Source organism: Salvelinus namaycush, chromosome 16 (assembly GCF_016432855.1).
Source record: "Salvelinus namaycush isolate Seneca chromosome 16, SaNama_1.0, whole genome shotgun sequence".
Lineage (NCBI taxonomy): Eukaryota > Metazoa > Chordata > Actinopteri > Salmoniformes > Salmonidae > Salvelinus > Salvelinus namaycush.
In genome coordinates this window covers 24,739,554-24,754,822 of record NC_052322.1, presented here as the reverse complement: position 1 = coordinate 24,754,822, position 15,269 = coordinate 24,739,554, and positions in this window count along the sequence as shown.

The following is a 15,269-nucleotide window of genomic DNA, read 5'->3' as shown; positions in this document are numbered from 1 at the left end:
CAGTGCATCTCCTCCTCATGGACTGCACCAGATTTGCCAGTTCTTGCTGTGAGATGTTACCCCACTCTTCCATCAAGGCACCTGCAAGTTCCCGGACATTTCTGGGGGAATGGCCCTAGCCCTCAGCCTCCGATCCAACAGGTCCCAGACATACTCAATGCGGGCTCTTCGCTGGCCATGGCAGAACACTGACATTCATGTCTTGCAGGAAATCACGCACAGAACGAGCCGTTTGGCTGGTGGCATTGTCATGCTGGAGGGTCATGTCAGCATGAGCCTGCAGGAAGGGTGCCACATAAGGGAGGAGGATATCTTCCCTGTAATACACAGCGTTGAGATTGCCTGCAATGACAACAAGCTCAGTCCGATGATACTGTGACACACCGCCCCAGACCATGACGGACCCTCCACCTCCAAATCGATCCCGCTCCAGAGTACAGGCCTCGGTGTAACGCTCATTCCTTCGACGAAAACGCGAATCCGACCATCACCCCTGCTGAGACAAAACCGTGACTCGTCATTGAAGAGCACTTTTTGCCAGTTCTGTCTGGTCCAGCGACGGTAGGTTTGAGAAACACATAGTTTGAGAAACACATAGTTTGCCGGTACAGGCAAAACACCAGTCTCAACGTCAACAGTAAAGAGGCGACTCCGGGATGCTGGCCTTCTAAATCAAATCAAATGTATTTATATAGCCCTTCTTACATCAGCTGATATATCAAAGTGCTGTACAGAAACCCAGCCTAAAACCCCAAACAGCAAGCAATGCAGGTGTAGAAGCACGGTGGCTAGGAAAAGAAACCTAGAGAGGAACCAGGCTATGATGGGTGGCCAGTCCTCTTCTGGCTGTGCCGGTGGAGATTATAACAGAACATGGCCAAGATGTTCAAATGTTCATAAATGACCAGCATGGTCAAATAATAGTAATCACAGTGAACAGGTCAGGGTTCCATAGCCGCAGGCAGAACAGTTGAAACTGGAGCAGCAGCACGGCCAGGTGGACTGGTGACAACAAGGAGTCATCATGCCAGGTGGTCCTAGGGCTCAGGTCCTCCGAGAGAGAGAAAGATAGAGAGAAAGAGAGAATTAGAGAGAGCATACTTAAATTCACACAGGACACTGGATAAGACAGGAGAAATACTCCAGATATAACAGACTAACCCTAGCCCCCCGACACATAAACTACTGCAGCATAAATACTGGAGGCTGAGACAGGTGGGGTCAGGAGACACTGTGGCCCCATCCGATGATCCCCCGGACAGGGCCAAACACGCAGGATATAACCCCACCCACTTTGCCAAAGCACAGCCCCCACACCACTAGAGGGACAACCACCAACTTACCATCCTGAGACAAGGCCGAGTATAGCCCACAGAGACCTCCGCCACGGCACAACCCAAGGGGGGGGGCGCCAACCCAGGCAGAGTTCTTCTGTCCAGTGTCTGTGTTCTTTTGCCCATCTTAGTCTTTTCTTTTTGTTGGCCAGTCTGAGATATGGCTTTTTCTTTGCAATTCTGCCTAGAAGGCCAGCATCCCGGAGTCGCCTCTTCACTGTTGACATTGAGACTTGTGTTTTGCCGGTAAACTATGTGTTTCTTTTTCTTTTGTGGGAAAAACTCATTCCACAGTGGGTGGGTCTGGCTCCGAAGTGAGTGTGTCTATGCGCTTCCAGGCCTACCCATGGCTTCACCTCTGCCCAGTCATGTGAAATCCATAGATTAGAGCCTAATGAATTTCCTATATGAACTGTAACTCAGTCAAATCGTTGAAATGATTGCATATTGCATTTATATTTTGGTTCAGTATGGTTAGTTAAATAGCTAGCCGGACTATCTGCATTGACCCTTTTTGCACTAACTCCTTTGACTCATCTCATATGCTGCTGTTACTGTGAACTGTAACTCAGTAAAATAGTTGAAATTGTTGCATGTTGTGTTTATATTTTTGTTCAGTGTAGTTTGGAACTTGACTAGATAAAAGCCTCATTTTTAATGACAAACAACCTTATGGTCTGATTTGAAGATGTGGGATTCCTAGACTCTTCACACATTTTAGAAAATTGCTATTTGTTTACCAATAGTGTGTTGCTTTTTAATTGTGTTGCTAGTTGTGTTGAACACCACCAAAGAAGAACTCTAACAACTCTCCAGCTACTGTAGTCTACAGTACGTGAGGTTTGCTGTCTATACTTAACAGTTAGATGGGTCGATAAGCCAAACTATGCACTACATTGAAAAGAGAGCACCCACAAGAGTTTATGTGTAATGTATCATGTATGTCTTGCAGCCTCTCTGCCTAACTATGTGAATGATATTCACCACTGAGATAAGCATCATCTTCCACTGCTGGAGTTACAAATGTTGATTTCCCCCACCAGGCGTCACACAGTGCAACTTGACATGACATTTATTCATTTTGGTCGTTAAAACAAAAAAAGTTTTGGTCACAGCTGGTCTGTAGGGCTTTGTTTTCACTCTGTCACCTGTTCTGTCAAAACAAAGATTCAGACGGTGTAGACAAGCCCTGGTCTCTCACCTAGCAACATGTCACCCCAAAATAATACATGAAACATCCCACAAACCATTACCAGACTGGTGGTTCTTGGAGAATGGCAGTTTGGGGTAGTTTCTGGATTTTTAAGGTTGTTTAAGGTATATTGGGATAGTACCGATAATTAGTAGGACCTTATTGTAGTGTAATTTAGGTGTCCAACTCTATCAATCATATCACATTAGTGTTCAGTCAATGTGACCACTTGACCAACACACACCTTTTATGTTTTATTTTATTTAACCTTTATTTAACTAGGCAAGTCAGTTAAGAACAAATTATTATTTACAATGACGGCCTACCAAAAGGCAAAAGGCCTCCTGCGGGGCTGGGATACTTAAAAAAAAATATATATATATATAAATATAGGCCAAAACAGACATCATGACAAGAGAAACAACACAACACTACATAAAGAGAGACCTAAGACAACAACATAGCAAGGCAGCAAAACATGACAACACAACATGGTAGCAACACAACATGGTAGCAGCACAAAACATGGTACAAACATTATTGGGCACATACAACAGAACAAAGGGCAATGAGGTAGAGACAACAATACATCACGCAAAGCAGCCACAACTGTCAGTAAGAGTGTCCATGATTGAGCCTTTGAATTAAGAGATTGAGATAAAACTGTCCAGTTTGAGTGTTTGTTGCAGCTCGTTTCAGTCGCTAGCTGCAGCGAACTGAAAAGACGAGCGACCCATGGATGTGTGTGCTTTCGGAACCTTTAACAGAATGTGACTGGCAGAACGGGTGGTGTATGTGGAGGATGAGGCCTGCAGTAGATATCTCAGATAAGGGGGAGTGAGGCATAAGAGGGTTTTATAAATAAGCATCACCCAGTGGGTCTTGCGACGGGTATACAGAGATGAACAGTATAGGAGAAATTACGAGAGAGGAAACCAAGTCTAGATTTAACTTTAGCCTGCAGCTTTGATATGTGCTGAGAGAAGGACAGTGTACCGTCTAGCCACACTCCCAAGTACTTGTATGAGGTGACTACCTCAAGCTCTAAACCCTCATAGTTAGTAATCACACCTGTGGGGAGAGGGGCATTCTTCTTACCAAACCACATGACCTTTGTTTTGGAGGTGTTCAGAACAAGGTTAAGGGTAGAGAAAGTTTGTTGGACACTAAGACAGCTTTGTTGTAGAGCATTTAACACAAAATACAGGGAGGGGCCAGCTGAGTATAAGCCTGTATCATCTGCATATAAATGGATGAGAGAGCTTCCTACTGCCTGAGCTATGTTGTTCATGTAAATTGAGAAGAGCGTGGGGCCTCCTAGGATCGAGCCTTGGGGTACTCCCTTGGTGACAGGCAGTGGCTGAGACAGCAAATGTTGACTTTATACACTGCACTCTTTGAGAGAGGTAGTTAGCAAACCAGGCCAAAGACCCCTCTGAGACGACACCAATACCCCACAAGAATGGAATGGTCTACCATATCAAAAGCTTTGGCCAAGTCAATGAAAATAGCAGGACAACAATTGTTTAGAATCAAGGGCAATGGTGACATCATTTAGGACCTTTAAGGTTGCAGTGACACATCCATAACCTGAACGGAAACCAGATTGCATACCAGAGAGAATACTATAGGCATCAAGAAAGCCAGTCAGTTGATTATTGGTAAGTTATTCCAACACTTTTGATAAACAGGGTAAAATAGAAATAGGCCTATAACAGTTAGGATCAGCTTGATCTCAGCTTGAGCTACGAACCGTAGCTGCCTTCCAAGCAATGGGAACCTCCCCAAAGAGGAGAGACAGATTAAAAAAGGTCGGAGATAGGCTTGGCGATGATACGGGCAGCAACATTAAACATTAACTAAACTATAGATAACCCGGTATAAATGTGTAGACACAGTCTACACAGTTATTTGCCTTTGATTATCTGTTCTCGCCAGAACACTTTCAAACTTTCCCAGCAGAAACTGTGTGGGAAAGATAATGAGAATGTGTTCTGCAGCCGTTTCACAGCTGAAAATGTCCTGAGCACAGGATGAGCCCATCTGAAATAACAACCTGACGCTATGACTCATCACAGCTGAAAATGTCCTGAGCACAGGATGAGCCCATCTGAAATAACAACCTGACGCTATGACTCATCACAGCTGAAAATGTCCTGAGCACAGGATGAGCCCATCTGAAATAACAACCTGACGCTATGACTCATCACAGCTGAAAATGTCCTGAGCACAGGATGAGCCCATCTGAAATAACAACCTGACGCTATGACTCATCACAGCTGAAAATGTCCTGAGCACAGGATGAGCCCATCTGAAATAACAACCTGACGCTATGACTCATCACAGCTGAAAATGTCCTGAGCACAGGATGAGCCCATCTGAAATAACAACCTGACGCTATGACTCATCACAGCTGAAAATGTCCTGAGCACAGGATGAGCCCATCTGAAATAACAACCTGACGCTATGACTCATCACAGCTGAAAATGTCCTGAGCACAGGATGAGCCCATCTGAAATAACAACCTGACGCTATGACTCATCACAGCTGAAAATGTCCTGAGCACAGGATGAGCCCATCTGAAATAACAACCTGACGCTATGACTCATCACAGCTGAAAATGTCCTGAGCACAGGATGAGCCCATCTGAAATAACAACCTGACGCTATGACTCATCACAGCTGAAAATGTCCTGAGCACAGGATGAGCCCATCTGAAATAACAACCTGACGCTATGACTCATCACAGCTGAAAATGTCCTGAGCACAGGATGAGCCCATCTGAAATAACAACCTGACGCTATGACTCATCACAGCTGAAAATGTCCTGAGCACAGGATGAGCCCATCTGAAATAACAACCTGACGCTATGACTCATCACAGCTGAAAATGTCCTGAGCACAGGATGAGCCCATCTGAAATAACAACCTGACGCTATGACTCATCACAGCTGAAAATGTCCTGAGCACAGGATGAGCCCATCTGAAATAACAACCTGACGCTATGACTCATCACAGCTGAAAATGTCCTGAGCACAGGATGAGCCCATCTGAAATAACAACCTGACGCTATGACTCATCACAGCTGAAAATGTCCTGAGCACAGGTTGAGCCCATCTGAAATAACAACCTGACGCTATGACTCATCACAGCTTATTGCAGCACATTGGGGGGCTGCTGAAGTGGTATTATGCTATTGAGCTTCACACTCTTCTTCTGATGTTGGACCCAAATGGTACCAGTCGCCCAGCTAGCACCCACTTACCTGCTCGATTGATCATTTGTCCCTTTGGTGATTTACTGTGCCGCTCAAAAGCCTTGGCTGGAAAGCGTTCTCCTTGGGTTGTTTCCTGCTAGTTTACCAGCCGTTTGGAGAGAAAGCCATTAGTATTGTTTGTTTCTGCGGAGGGCAAACATGATTATATTCGTGGGGTCCTGTTTATTAAAATTGCATTAGACCACAAGCAGTGACAATTGTTGAATACAGAGGCAGCGAATTACTTACCTGCATGTTTAGATTTCCAAGGCTATTTTGTCACTCCTCAATATATTGTGGTGTTCATCTTATAACTTTACTAGCTTAAATATCAAATGGAAATATGGTTAATGCCAACTAGCATTTTAATGTAACAATGCACAGGGTAGCGGGGAGCTGCACAAAACCACCAGCCTAGCGTGAACTAGCTAGCCATAAATTACAGTCCAGTGGGAGGTATCTCCCAGAGAGATAATCACGAGACAGAGAAACGGGGCATTCCCCACTAGTTATATCCCTACAAACCTATGTGAAGCTCCCTCTCCCTCTTCTATTACATGACAACCCCATACACTATGAACGTGGTATGAAGGTGGTATGAACGTGGTATGAACGTGGTATGAACGTGACTGGTGCTGCCAGCTTGGGGCAGGGTCTGCCCACCTTTAATACCTGCTGAGGGTCGCAACAATATCATGCAGCTAACACAGAAACACGAGCTCGGGTTACGGAGCTAAAAATGACCTGACTGTCATTCAGCTTATTTATTCAAGCTTCCATACTTGTATAGTAATATCAATGGGAAAACGAAGTATAGATGTTGCATTTTGTATAGATATAGATATAAAAAATATCTTTGTAGCTCAGACAGTCCTTTGAAGTTTAGGCAGATATTTGAAATGGTCAATAAAGACCGTATATGTTTCTGCTGTAGAGCTACAAGTCCCAGGTGTGAAGCTCTTGAGATCATTATTTTTTCATCATCCAACGGCTGCTTGGTTAAATGTTGGTCTGAAGTCGCGTTCTGCGATTTCTCTCAGAATCCACTGATATACCGTACAGTACGTTTGCTTCTTTATGATGGCTAAAATATTTACACTAATGATAAGAGAACACAGGTTTCATCCACAGAATGATGTCAGTTATGTGGCAAAGCCAATTATGTCATGACATCTTGATGTATCTCAGTGTATGTATGAAGTGATCATATCCCTAGCTTAGGGCTATTGTTGATACAACCCAGCACTGCTGTGATAGAAGTCTAGTGTCCCAGGATATCTACATTACTTCAGAAGAATGTTAATGACTGGGCCTAAGTAGATACAGTAGATGCAAGTTTATACAGTAAATTCAAAGCTTCTTCCCTCCATTGACATTACAAGATCTGACAGAATCTTCTGGAACGTCATGCCAATAAACACTTTGTAAACCACTACACAAACCATTACACTCGGTTTGGTTTGCATTTCAGATCTTCATAGGGTGTAGGGGGCAACGTGGTGAGAGCATTTTAGAAAGCAACGCTTTCGGTTTGATGTCCACGTTTTGGGGCTATTGACTGGCTTGCTTTGGGAGACAATAATCGGGGTGCGATGTCACAGGCACACAGCAGATCTACCTCTGAGAATAGATTAGTTTGAGCCGAGAGTCATTGGTATTCCTGTCCTCACAGGCCTTAGCTAGACAGACAGGATGGGGCTGCTTTTTCTTCTAGGGTTAGTGGTGGGAGGGAATGAGAGACAGAAAGGTGGTGGACAAAGAGAGAGAGGGAGGGAATGAGAGAGACGGAAAGAAAGACAGAGGGGGATAGAGAAATGGGAAAAGGGAGAGTTTCTAACAAGGCTGGCGGTACTGTCATCTTCACATGTGTTACCGCTTGACAGGAACCCTCACAAGACACACACACATTTTTTGTTGTTGTTGCCAGAATAGATATCTACTACGTACCGTGCATACTTTGGACTGTTTGGAATCCATCTGAGTATTTGTTACTGTCTAAATAGGTGCGTGTGCTTCCGAGCCTCTGTGTGTATTGTATTGTGTAGAAATGTATTCTATAGGAAACCACAACTCTATTATTACCACGTCAACTTCAGTTGAGCTCTTGTGAATTAACACCACGTGACGTTTATCACCGCCGGCACATAGAATGGAGTTGTTATAAAAAGATCATCATATTCCTGAGGAATTAGCCTGCTTTCATTTGTTATGGCAGACTGCGTTCTCATGGTGGGGAGGCAGTGGTGGTGGTGAAGACGACGGCGGCTCAGCCGGGTGACTCATTTGGACGGTATAAAAAGACCACAGTTCTGTCAGCGGTCTGATCAAAGGCATGAGGCTGCTAATGTTGTGAACGGGAACTTATAATGCATTCTCACACAGCCGACGAGAGGCAAAGCTGGCTGTTTATTTCCACTGAGCGCGTAATGAGAAGACTAGTGAACTAGTTTGTTTGCCCAAGACTAAATAAGCATTAGTGTAACATTAGTGTATTCTCACCCCCCCCCCCCCCCCCCCCCCGTTAGCTGAAGTGTTTTATTTTGCAGAGCGTCATGAACGTGTCTCCCTTCAACAGTGGATTTACTCCTTAAACTCAATGCAAATCAAGTGTAGAGCTCCTCCATTCCATCAGCAGCCTGGCTACACTTTTTTTTCCTTCTAGTAACCTGAAGGTCTTTCATTATGATCTCTTCATGGCTGTTCGGCGCCGATGATTCATTTATTGGTGTTGATTTATTGTCCAAAAGCAGTTGTTTTTTGTTTTTGTTTTGTTAGACCTGTGTTTCTTAGTTGTGCTCTCATTAGCTCCTCTGTTGCTCAGAGGGATAGGGTGTCTGTGGTCTCCTTCCTCCTCTGTTGCTCAGAGGGATAGGGTGTCTGTGGTCTCCTTCCTCTTCTGTTGCTCAGAGGGATAGGGTGTCTGTGGTCTCCTTCCTCTTCTGTTGCTCAGAGGGATAGGGTGTCTGTGGTCTCCTTCCTCTGTTGCTCAGAGGGATAGGGTGTCTGTGGTCTCCTTCCTCTTCTGTTGCTCAGAGGGATAGGGTGTCTGTGGTCTCCTTCCTCCTCTGTTGCTCAGAGGGATAGGGTGTCTGTGGTCTCCTTCCTCCTCTGTTGCTCAGAGGGATAGGGTGTCTGTGGTCTTCCTCCTCTGTTGCTCAGAGGGATAGGGTGTCTGTGGTCTCCTTCCTCCTCTGTTGCTCACAGGGATAGGGTGTCTGTGGTCTCCTACCTCCTCTGTTGCTCAGAGGGATAGGGTGTCTGTGGTCTCCATCCTCCTCTGTTGTGCAGAGGGATACGGTGTCTGTGGTCTCCTTCCTCCTCTGTTGCTCAGAGGGATAGGGTGTCTGTGGTCTCCTTCCTCCTCTGTTGCTCAGAGGGATAGGGTGTCTGGCCTCCTTCCTCCTCTGTTGCTCAGAGGGATAGCGTGTCTGTGGTCTCCTTCCTCCTATGTTGCTCAGAGGGATAGGGTGTCTGTGGCCTCCTTCCTCCTCTGTTGCTCAGAGGGATAGGGTGTCTGTGGTCTCCTTCCTCCTCTGTTGCTCAGAGGGATAGGGTGTCTGTGGCCACCTCTGTTGCCAGGCATTGTTCTTTTTTCCACTTTTATGCCCTTTGGCTTGTATTGACCCCCAGGCTGAGACTTGCAGTCTGAGGTAAGCACCTACTGCCACCTGAAAACCTGCTACAGTGCCTTGCAAAAGTATTCATCCCCCTTGGTGTTTTTCCTTTTTTGTTGCATTACAACCTGTCATTTAAATGGATTTTTATTTGGATTTCATGTAATGGACATACACAAAATAGTCCAAATTGGTGAAGTGAAATGAAAAAAAGTTTAAAAAAATAAATAAACGGTAAAGTGGTGTGTGCATATGTATTCACCCCCTTTGCTATGAAGCCCCTACATAAGATCTGGTGCAACCAATTATCTTCAGAAGTCACATAATTAGTTAAATAAAGTCCACCTGTGTGCAATCTAAGTGTCGCATGATCTGTCACATGATCTCTTTCTCTCTCTCTATATATATATATATACACACACCTGTTCTGAAAGGCCCCAGAGCCTGCAACACCACTAAGCAAGCGACACCGTGAAGACCAAGGAGCTCTCCAAACAGGTCAGGAACAAAGTTGTGGAGAAGTACAGATCAGGGTTGGGTTATAAAAAAATATCCGAAACGTATTATTAAAAAATTGAAAGAATATGGCACCACAACAAACCTGCCAAGAGAGGGCCGCCCAACAAAACTCACGGACCAGGCAAGGAGGCCATTACTCAGAGAGGCAACAAAGAGGCCAAAGATAACCCTGAAGGAGCTGCAAAGCTCCACAGCGGAGATTGGAGTATCTGTCCATTGGACCACTTTAAGCTGTACACTCCACAGAGCTGGGCTTTACAGAACAGTGGACAGAAAAAGCCATTGCTTAAAGAAAAAAATAAACAAGCACGTTTGGTGTTCGCCAAAAGGCATGTGGGAGACTCCCCAAACATATGGAAGAAGGTACTCTGGTCAGATGAGACTAACATTGAGGATTTGGACATCAAGGAAAACGCTATGTCTGGCGCAAACCAAACACCTCTCATCACCCCGCGAACACCATCCCCACAGTGAAGCATGGGGGTTGCAGCATCATGCTGTGGGGATGTTTTTCATCAGCAGGGACTGGGAAACTGGTCAGAATTGAAAGAATGATGGATGACGCTAAATACAGGGAAATTCTTGAGGGAAACCTGTTTCAGTCTTCCAGAGATTTGAGCCTGGGACGGAGATTCACCTTCAAGCAGGACAATGATCCTAAGAATACTGCTAAACAACACTTGAGTGGTTTAACGGGAAACATTTAAATGTCTTGGAATGGCCTAGTCAAAGCCCAGGTCTCAATCCAATTGAGAATCTGTGGTATGACTTAAAGATTGCTATACCAGCAGAACCCATCAACTTGAAGGAGCTGGAGCAGTTTTGCCTTGAAGAATGGGCAAAAATCCCAGTGGCTAGATGTGCCAAGCTTATAGAGACATACCCTAAGAGACTTGCAGCTGTCATTGCTGCAAAAGGTTGCTCTACAAAGTGTTAGTTATGCACACTCAAGTTCTGTTTTTTTGTCTTATTTCTTGTTTGTTTCACAATAACAAATATTTTGCATCTTCAAAGTGGTAGGCATGTTGTGTAAATCTAATGATACAAACCCCCCCAAAAAACCCATGTTAATTCCAGGTTGTAAGGCAACAACAACAAAAAATGCCAAGGGGGTGAATACTTTCGCAAGCCACTGTATCACTTTGTCCTCTATTCACAGTGGAGGATGAAGTTGCCTCTAGTTACATTACATTAAGCATTGGTCAGTGGTGCATTTTTCTCCCCTAATGGGAAAGGTTAGGAGGGTAGGCTGATCCTAGATCTGTGACTAAGGGAGACCTCCACCGGAAGCTGTCCTCCGATGGCCAGCGTAAGATTTATGCACAGTTCTGAGGACAGCATAATCTGGTAAAAACACAAGGCTTTATAATGGACAGGCTATGATGGAATATGATAACTGTCAGTTCCAAGAGGCCTGTTTTGTTTGGAAAAAAAGGACAAATGCAGAATAAAAACAGTCCATCCATCAGATTATTCTAATCTCCAAAGGGTAAATCTGAATGTCATTGTCACGCTCATTTTATTTAGGCCTTAAGAAAACATGACCCATTCAATTGTCAATGGGGTCAGAACTATAAGACAGTCCATGCCTTGAGGGGTATGATAAGTAACATTCAAAATTGTATGTATTCTGTCCTATCCAAGAAAACATCCTCCCCTCGGTTTCCCTAAAGTGTTCGATGCTTTCAAATGTGAAACCGATAGCAAATGGATAGCGACCCAGTTCAACCTACTGCGTTTATATCACTTGATTTGTTCTTCTCTTATTTTCATGTCATGTGGGCATGGCCGGCGAAAAAAGGGGTAGAGAATACATGAGATAAAACTCTTTTATAAGCCAGTAAATCCTCCAGTGACAAACTGAGATCTGATCTAGATTTGATTGAAGTGAGTGCCAGGGAACATGCCCCATTGAATGTGCAGTTCCTGCAATATCATCCTCGGTGGGGAGAAAAGCGAATGAAAGATGGCGAGTCCCAATAGACCTTACACATAGTATCAATTCTGAGGCTTTATCATTTACTCTTTACTGTCTGCCTGAGAGAGAGAGAGTTCCAGGCTGAAGACAATCTGAGCCACACTGGAGGAGTCTAGACAGCTTTGGCTGAATACAGCTTGAAGGGAATATATTTCATACAGTAATAATTCCACACTGTATATAACGTTGAATAATCCATGTTCTCAGTAAATTTGACTCCATTTATCCGCGCTATCTATCCAATTCCCTGAGCGTATCGGACAGAGGGAGAAGGACTAGCTATAATATAACGTAAATCTTTGAAAAAAATACCACCTAGTTAGACCTTGGTCTTGACCTACAACCTCCACAGTATGTCTGCACTGGACAGAAAATCAAATCAAATTGTATTTGTCACATGCGCCGAATACAACAGGTGTAGATCTTACCGTGAAATGCTTACTTACAAGCCCTTAACCAACAATGCATTTCAAGAAATAGAGTTAAGAAAATATTTACTAAATAAACTAAAGTAAAAAATGTAATAAAAAGTACACAAAACAACAATAACGAGGCTATATACTGTACAGGGGGTACCGGCAGTGGTGGAAAAAGTACAGAATTGTCATACTTGAGTAAAAGTATAGATACATTAACAGAAAGTTACTCAAGTAAAAGTGAAAGTTAGCCAGTAAAATACTTCTTGAGTAAAAGTCTAAAAGTATTTGGTTTTAAATATACTTAAGTATCAAAAGTAAAGGTAATTGCTAAAAGTAGAAATCATAAAAAAAGTCCTGATATTAAGCAATCCCTCCGGAACTGTGTCATTACGCACACCTGGTCCCCATTCCCACTGTTTGTAGTTGTATAAATGTGCCCTTTGTTTCTCCATTGGGCTGTCGATTATTGTTCCAATGTCTGATGGTTGTATGAGTACCTGTGCCTTGATGTTTTGGCTTTTGCGCCGCTTGTATTGTGCAGATGATTACGGGTCTCGTCCCGTGTTGTATCATTGTGCGCTTGTGTGTGTTCGGGTCTCGTCCCGTGTATTTATTTTGAGGTACTCCTGGCTCTTTTGTTTGGGTCTCAACTCTGTGTTTTGTATACGTGTTTGTTTGGTCTTCATCCCCGTGCCTTTACATGACACGCTGTAATTTGGGTAAATAAAAACACCTATTACGCATTCCTGCGCCTGTCTCCCGATCCCTTTACACCAACGTGACAAAAGCAGACAGCACCATTTCTTGTTTTTAAAATTGATGGATAGCCAGGGGCACACTCCAACACTCATTATTTACAAAATATGCACTTGTGTTTAGTGAGTCCGCCAGACAAGAGGCAGTAGGGATAATCACATGTTCTCTTGCTATGTTTGTGAATTTTACAATTTTCCTGTCCTGCTAAGCATTCAAAATGTAACTAGTACTTTTGGTTGTCAGAAAAAAGTTATGGAGTAAAAGTACAATATTTTATTTAGGAATGTAGTGAAGTAAAAGTCAAAAATATAAAAAGTAAAGTACAGATAGACAAAAAAATTACTTAAGTAGTACTATAAAGTATTTTTACTAAAGTACTTTACACCACTGGGTACCGGTACCGGGTCAATGTGTGGGGGTACAGGTTAGTAGAGGTAATTTAAACATGTAGGTAGGGGTAAAGTGATAATAAACAGCGAGTAGCAGCAGTGTAAAACAAAGTGGGGGGGGGGGGGGGGGGGGGGGTCACTGTAATAGTCCAGTTGGCCATTTGATACATTTTTCAGCAGTCTTATGGCTTGGAGGTAGAAGCTGTTAACTTCTTTGGGGTAGGGGGCAGTATTTTCACGTCCGGATGAAAAGCATGCCCAGAGTAAATGGCCTGCTACAAAGCCATAAAAGCTAGAATATGCATATTATTAGCAGATTTGGATAGAAAACACTCTGAAGTTTCGAAAACTGTTTGAATGATGTCTGTGAGTATAACAGAACTCATATGGCAGGCAAAAACCTGAGAAAAAATCCAACCAGGAAGTGGGAAATCTGAGGTTGGTCGATATTCAACTCAGCTCCTATTGAAGATACAGTGGGATATTGGTAATATTGCACTTCCTAAGGCTTCCACTAGATGTCAACAGTCTTTAGAACCTTGTCTGATGCTTCTAATGTGAAGTGGGGGCGAATGAGAGGGGAATGAGTCAGAGGACTGCCAGCAGCCACGAGCTGACCATGCGCGTTCACATGAGAGTTAGCTCCCATTCCATTTGCTTTTCTGAAGACAAAGGAATTCTCCGGTTGGAACATTATTGAAGAATTATGTTAAAAACATCCTAAAGATTGATTCAATACCTCGTTTGTCATGTTTTTACGGACTGTAATATAACTTTTTTAACTTTTCGTCCGTACTTTCCGCTGGACTTGCCCGCGCGTCGTGAGTTTGGAAAGTGTACTGAACGCTAGAACAACAAGGAGGAATTTGGACATAAATGATGGACATTATCGAACAAAACAAACATTTATTGTGGAACTGGGATTCCTGGGAGTACATTCTGATGAAGATCATCAAAGGTTTATGTTTATAATGTTTTTTCTGACTTATGTTGACTGCACAATATGACGGATATATTTGTGTCTTGATTGGGCTCTGAGCGCCGACTCAGATTATTGCATGGTTTGCTTTTTCTGTATAGCTTTTTTGAAATCTGACACAGCGGTTGCATTAAGGAGAAGTGCATCTAAAATTCCATGCATAACAGTTGTTTCTTTTAGCAATGTTTATTATGAGTATTCCTGTAAATTGATGTGGCTCTCTGCAAAATCAAAGGATGTTAAGGAACTTCTGAACGTAACGCACCAATGTAAACTCAGATTTTTGGATATAAATATGAACTTTATCGAACAAAACATACATGTATTGTGTAACATGAAGTCCTATGAGTGTCATCTGATGAAGATCATCAAAGGTTAGTGATTAATTTTATCTCTATTTCTGCTTGTCACTCCTCTCTTTGGCTGGAAAAATGGCTGTGTTATTCTGTGAATAGGCACTCACCTAACATAATCGTTTGGTTTGCTTTCGTCGTAAATCCTTTTTGAAATTGGACACTGTGGCTGGATTGACAACAAGCGTATCTTTAAAATGGTGTAAAATACATGTATGTTTGAGGAATTTTAATTATGGGATTTCTGTTGTTTTGAATTTGGCGCACTGCAGTTTCACTGGCTGTTGAAGAAGTGGGACGCTACCGTCTCACGTACCCTAGAGAGGTTAAGGAGCCTTTAAGACCTAGACTTGGCGCTCCGGTACTGCTTGCCGTGCGGTAACAGAGAGAACAGTCTATGACTTGGGTGACTGGAGACTTTGACAATTTTTAGGGCCTTCCTCTGACATTGCCTAGTATATAGGACCTGGATGACAGGACGC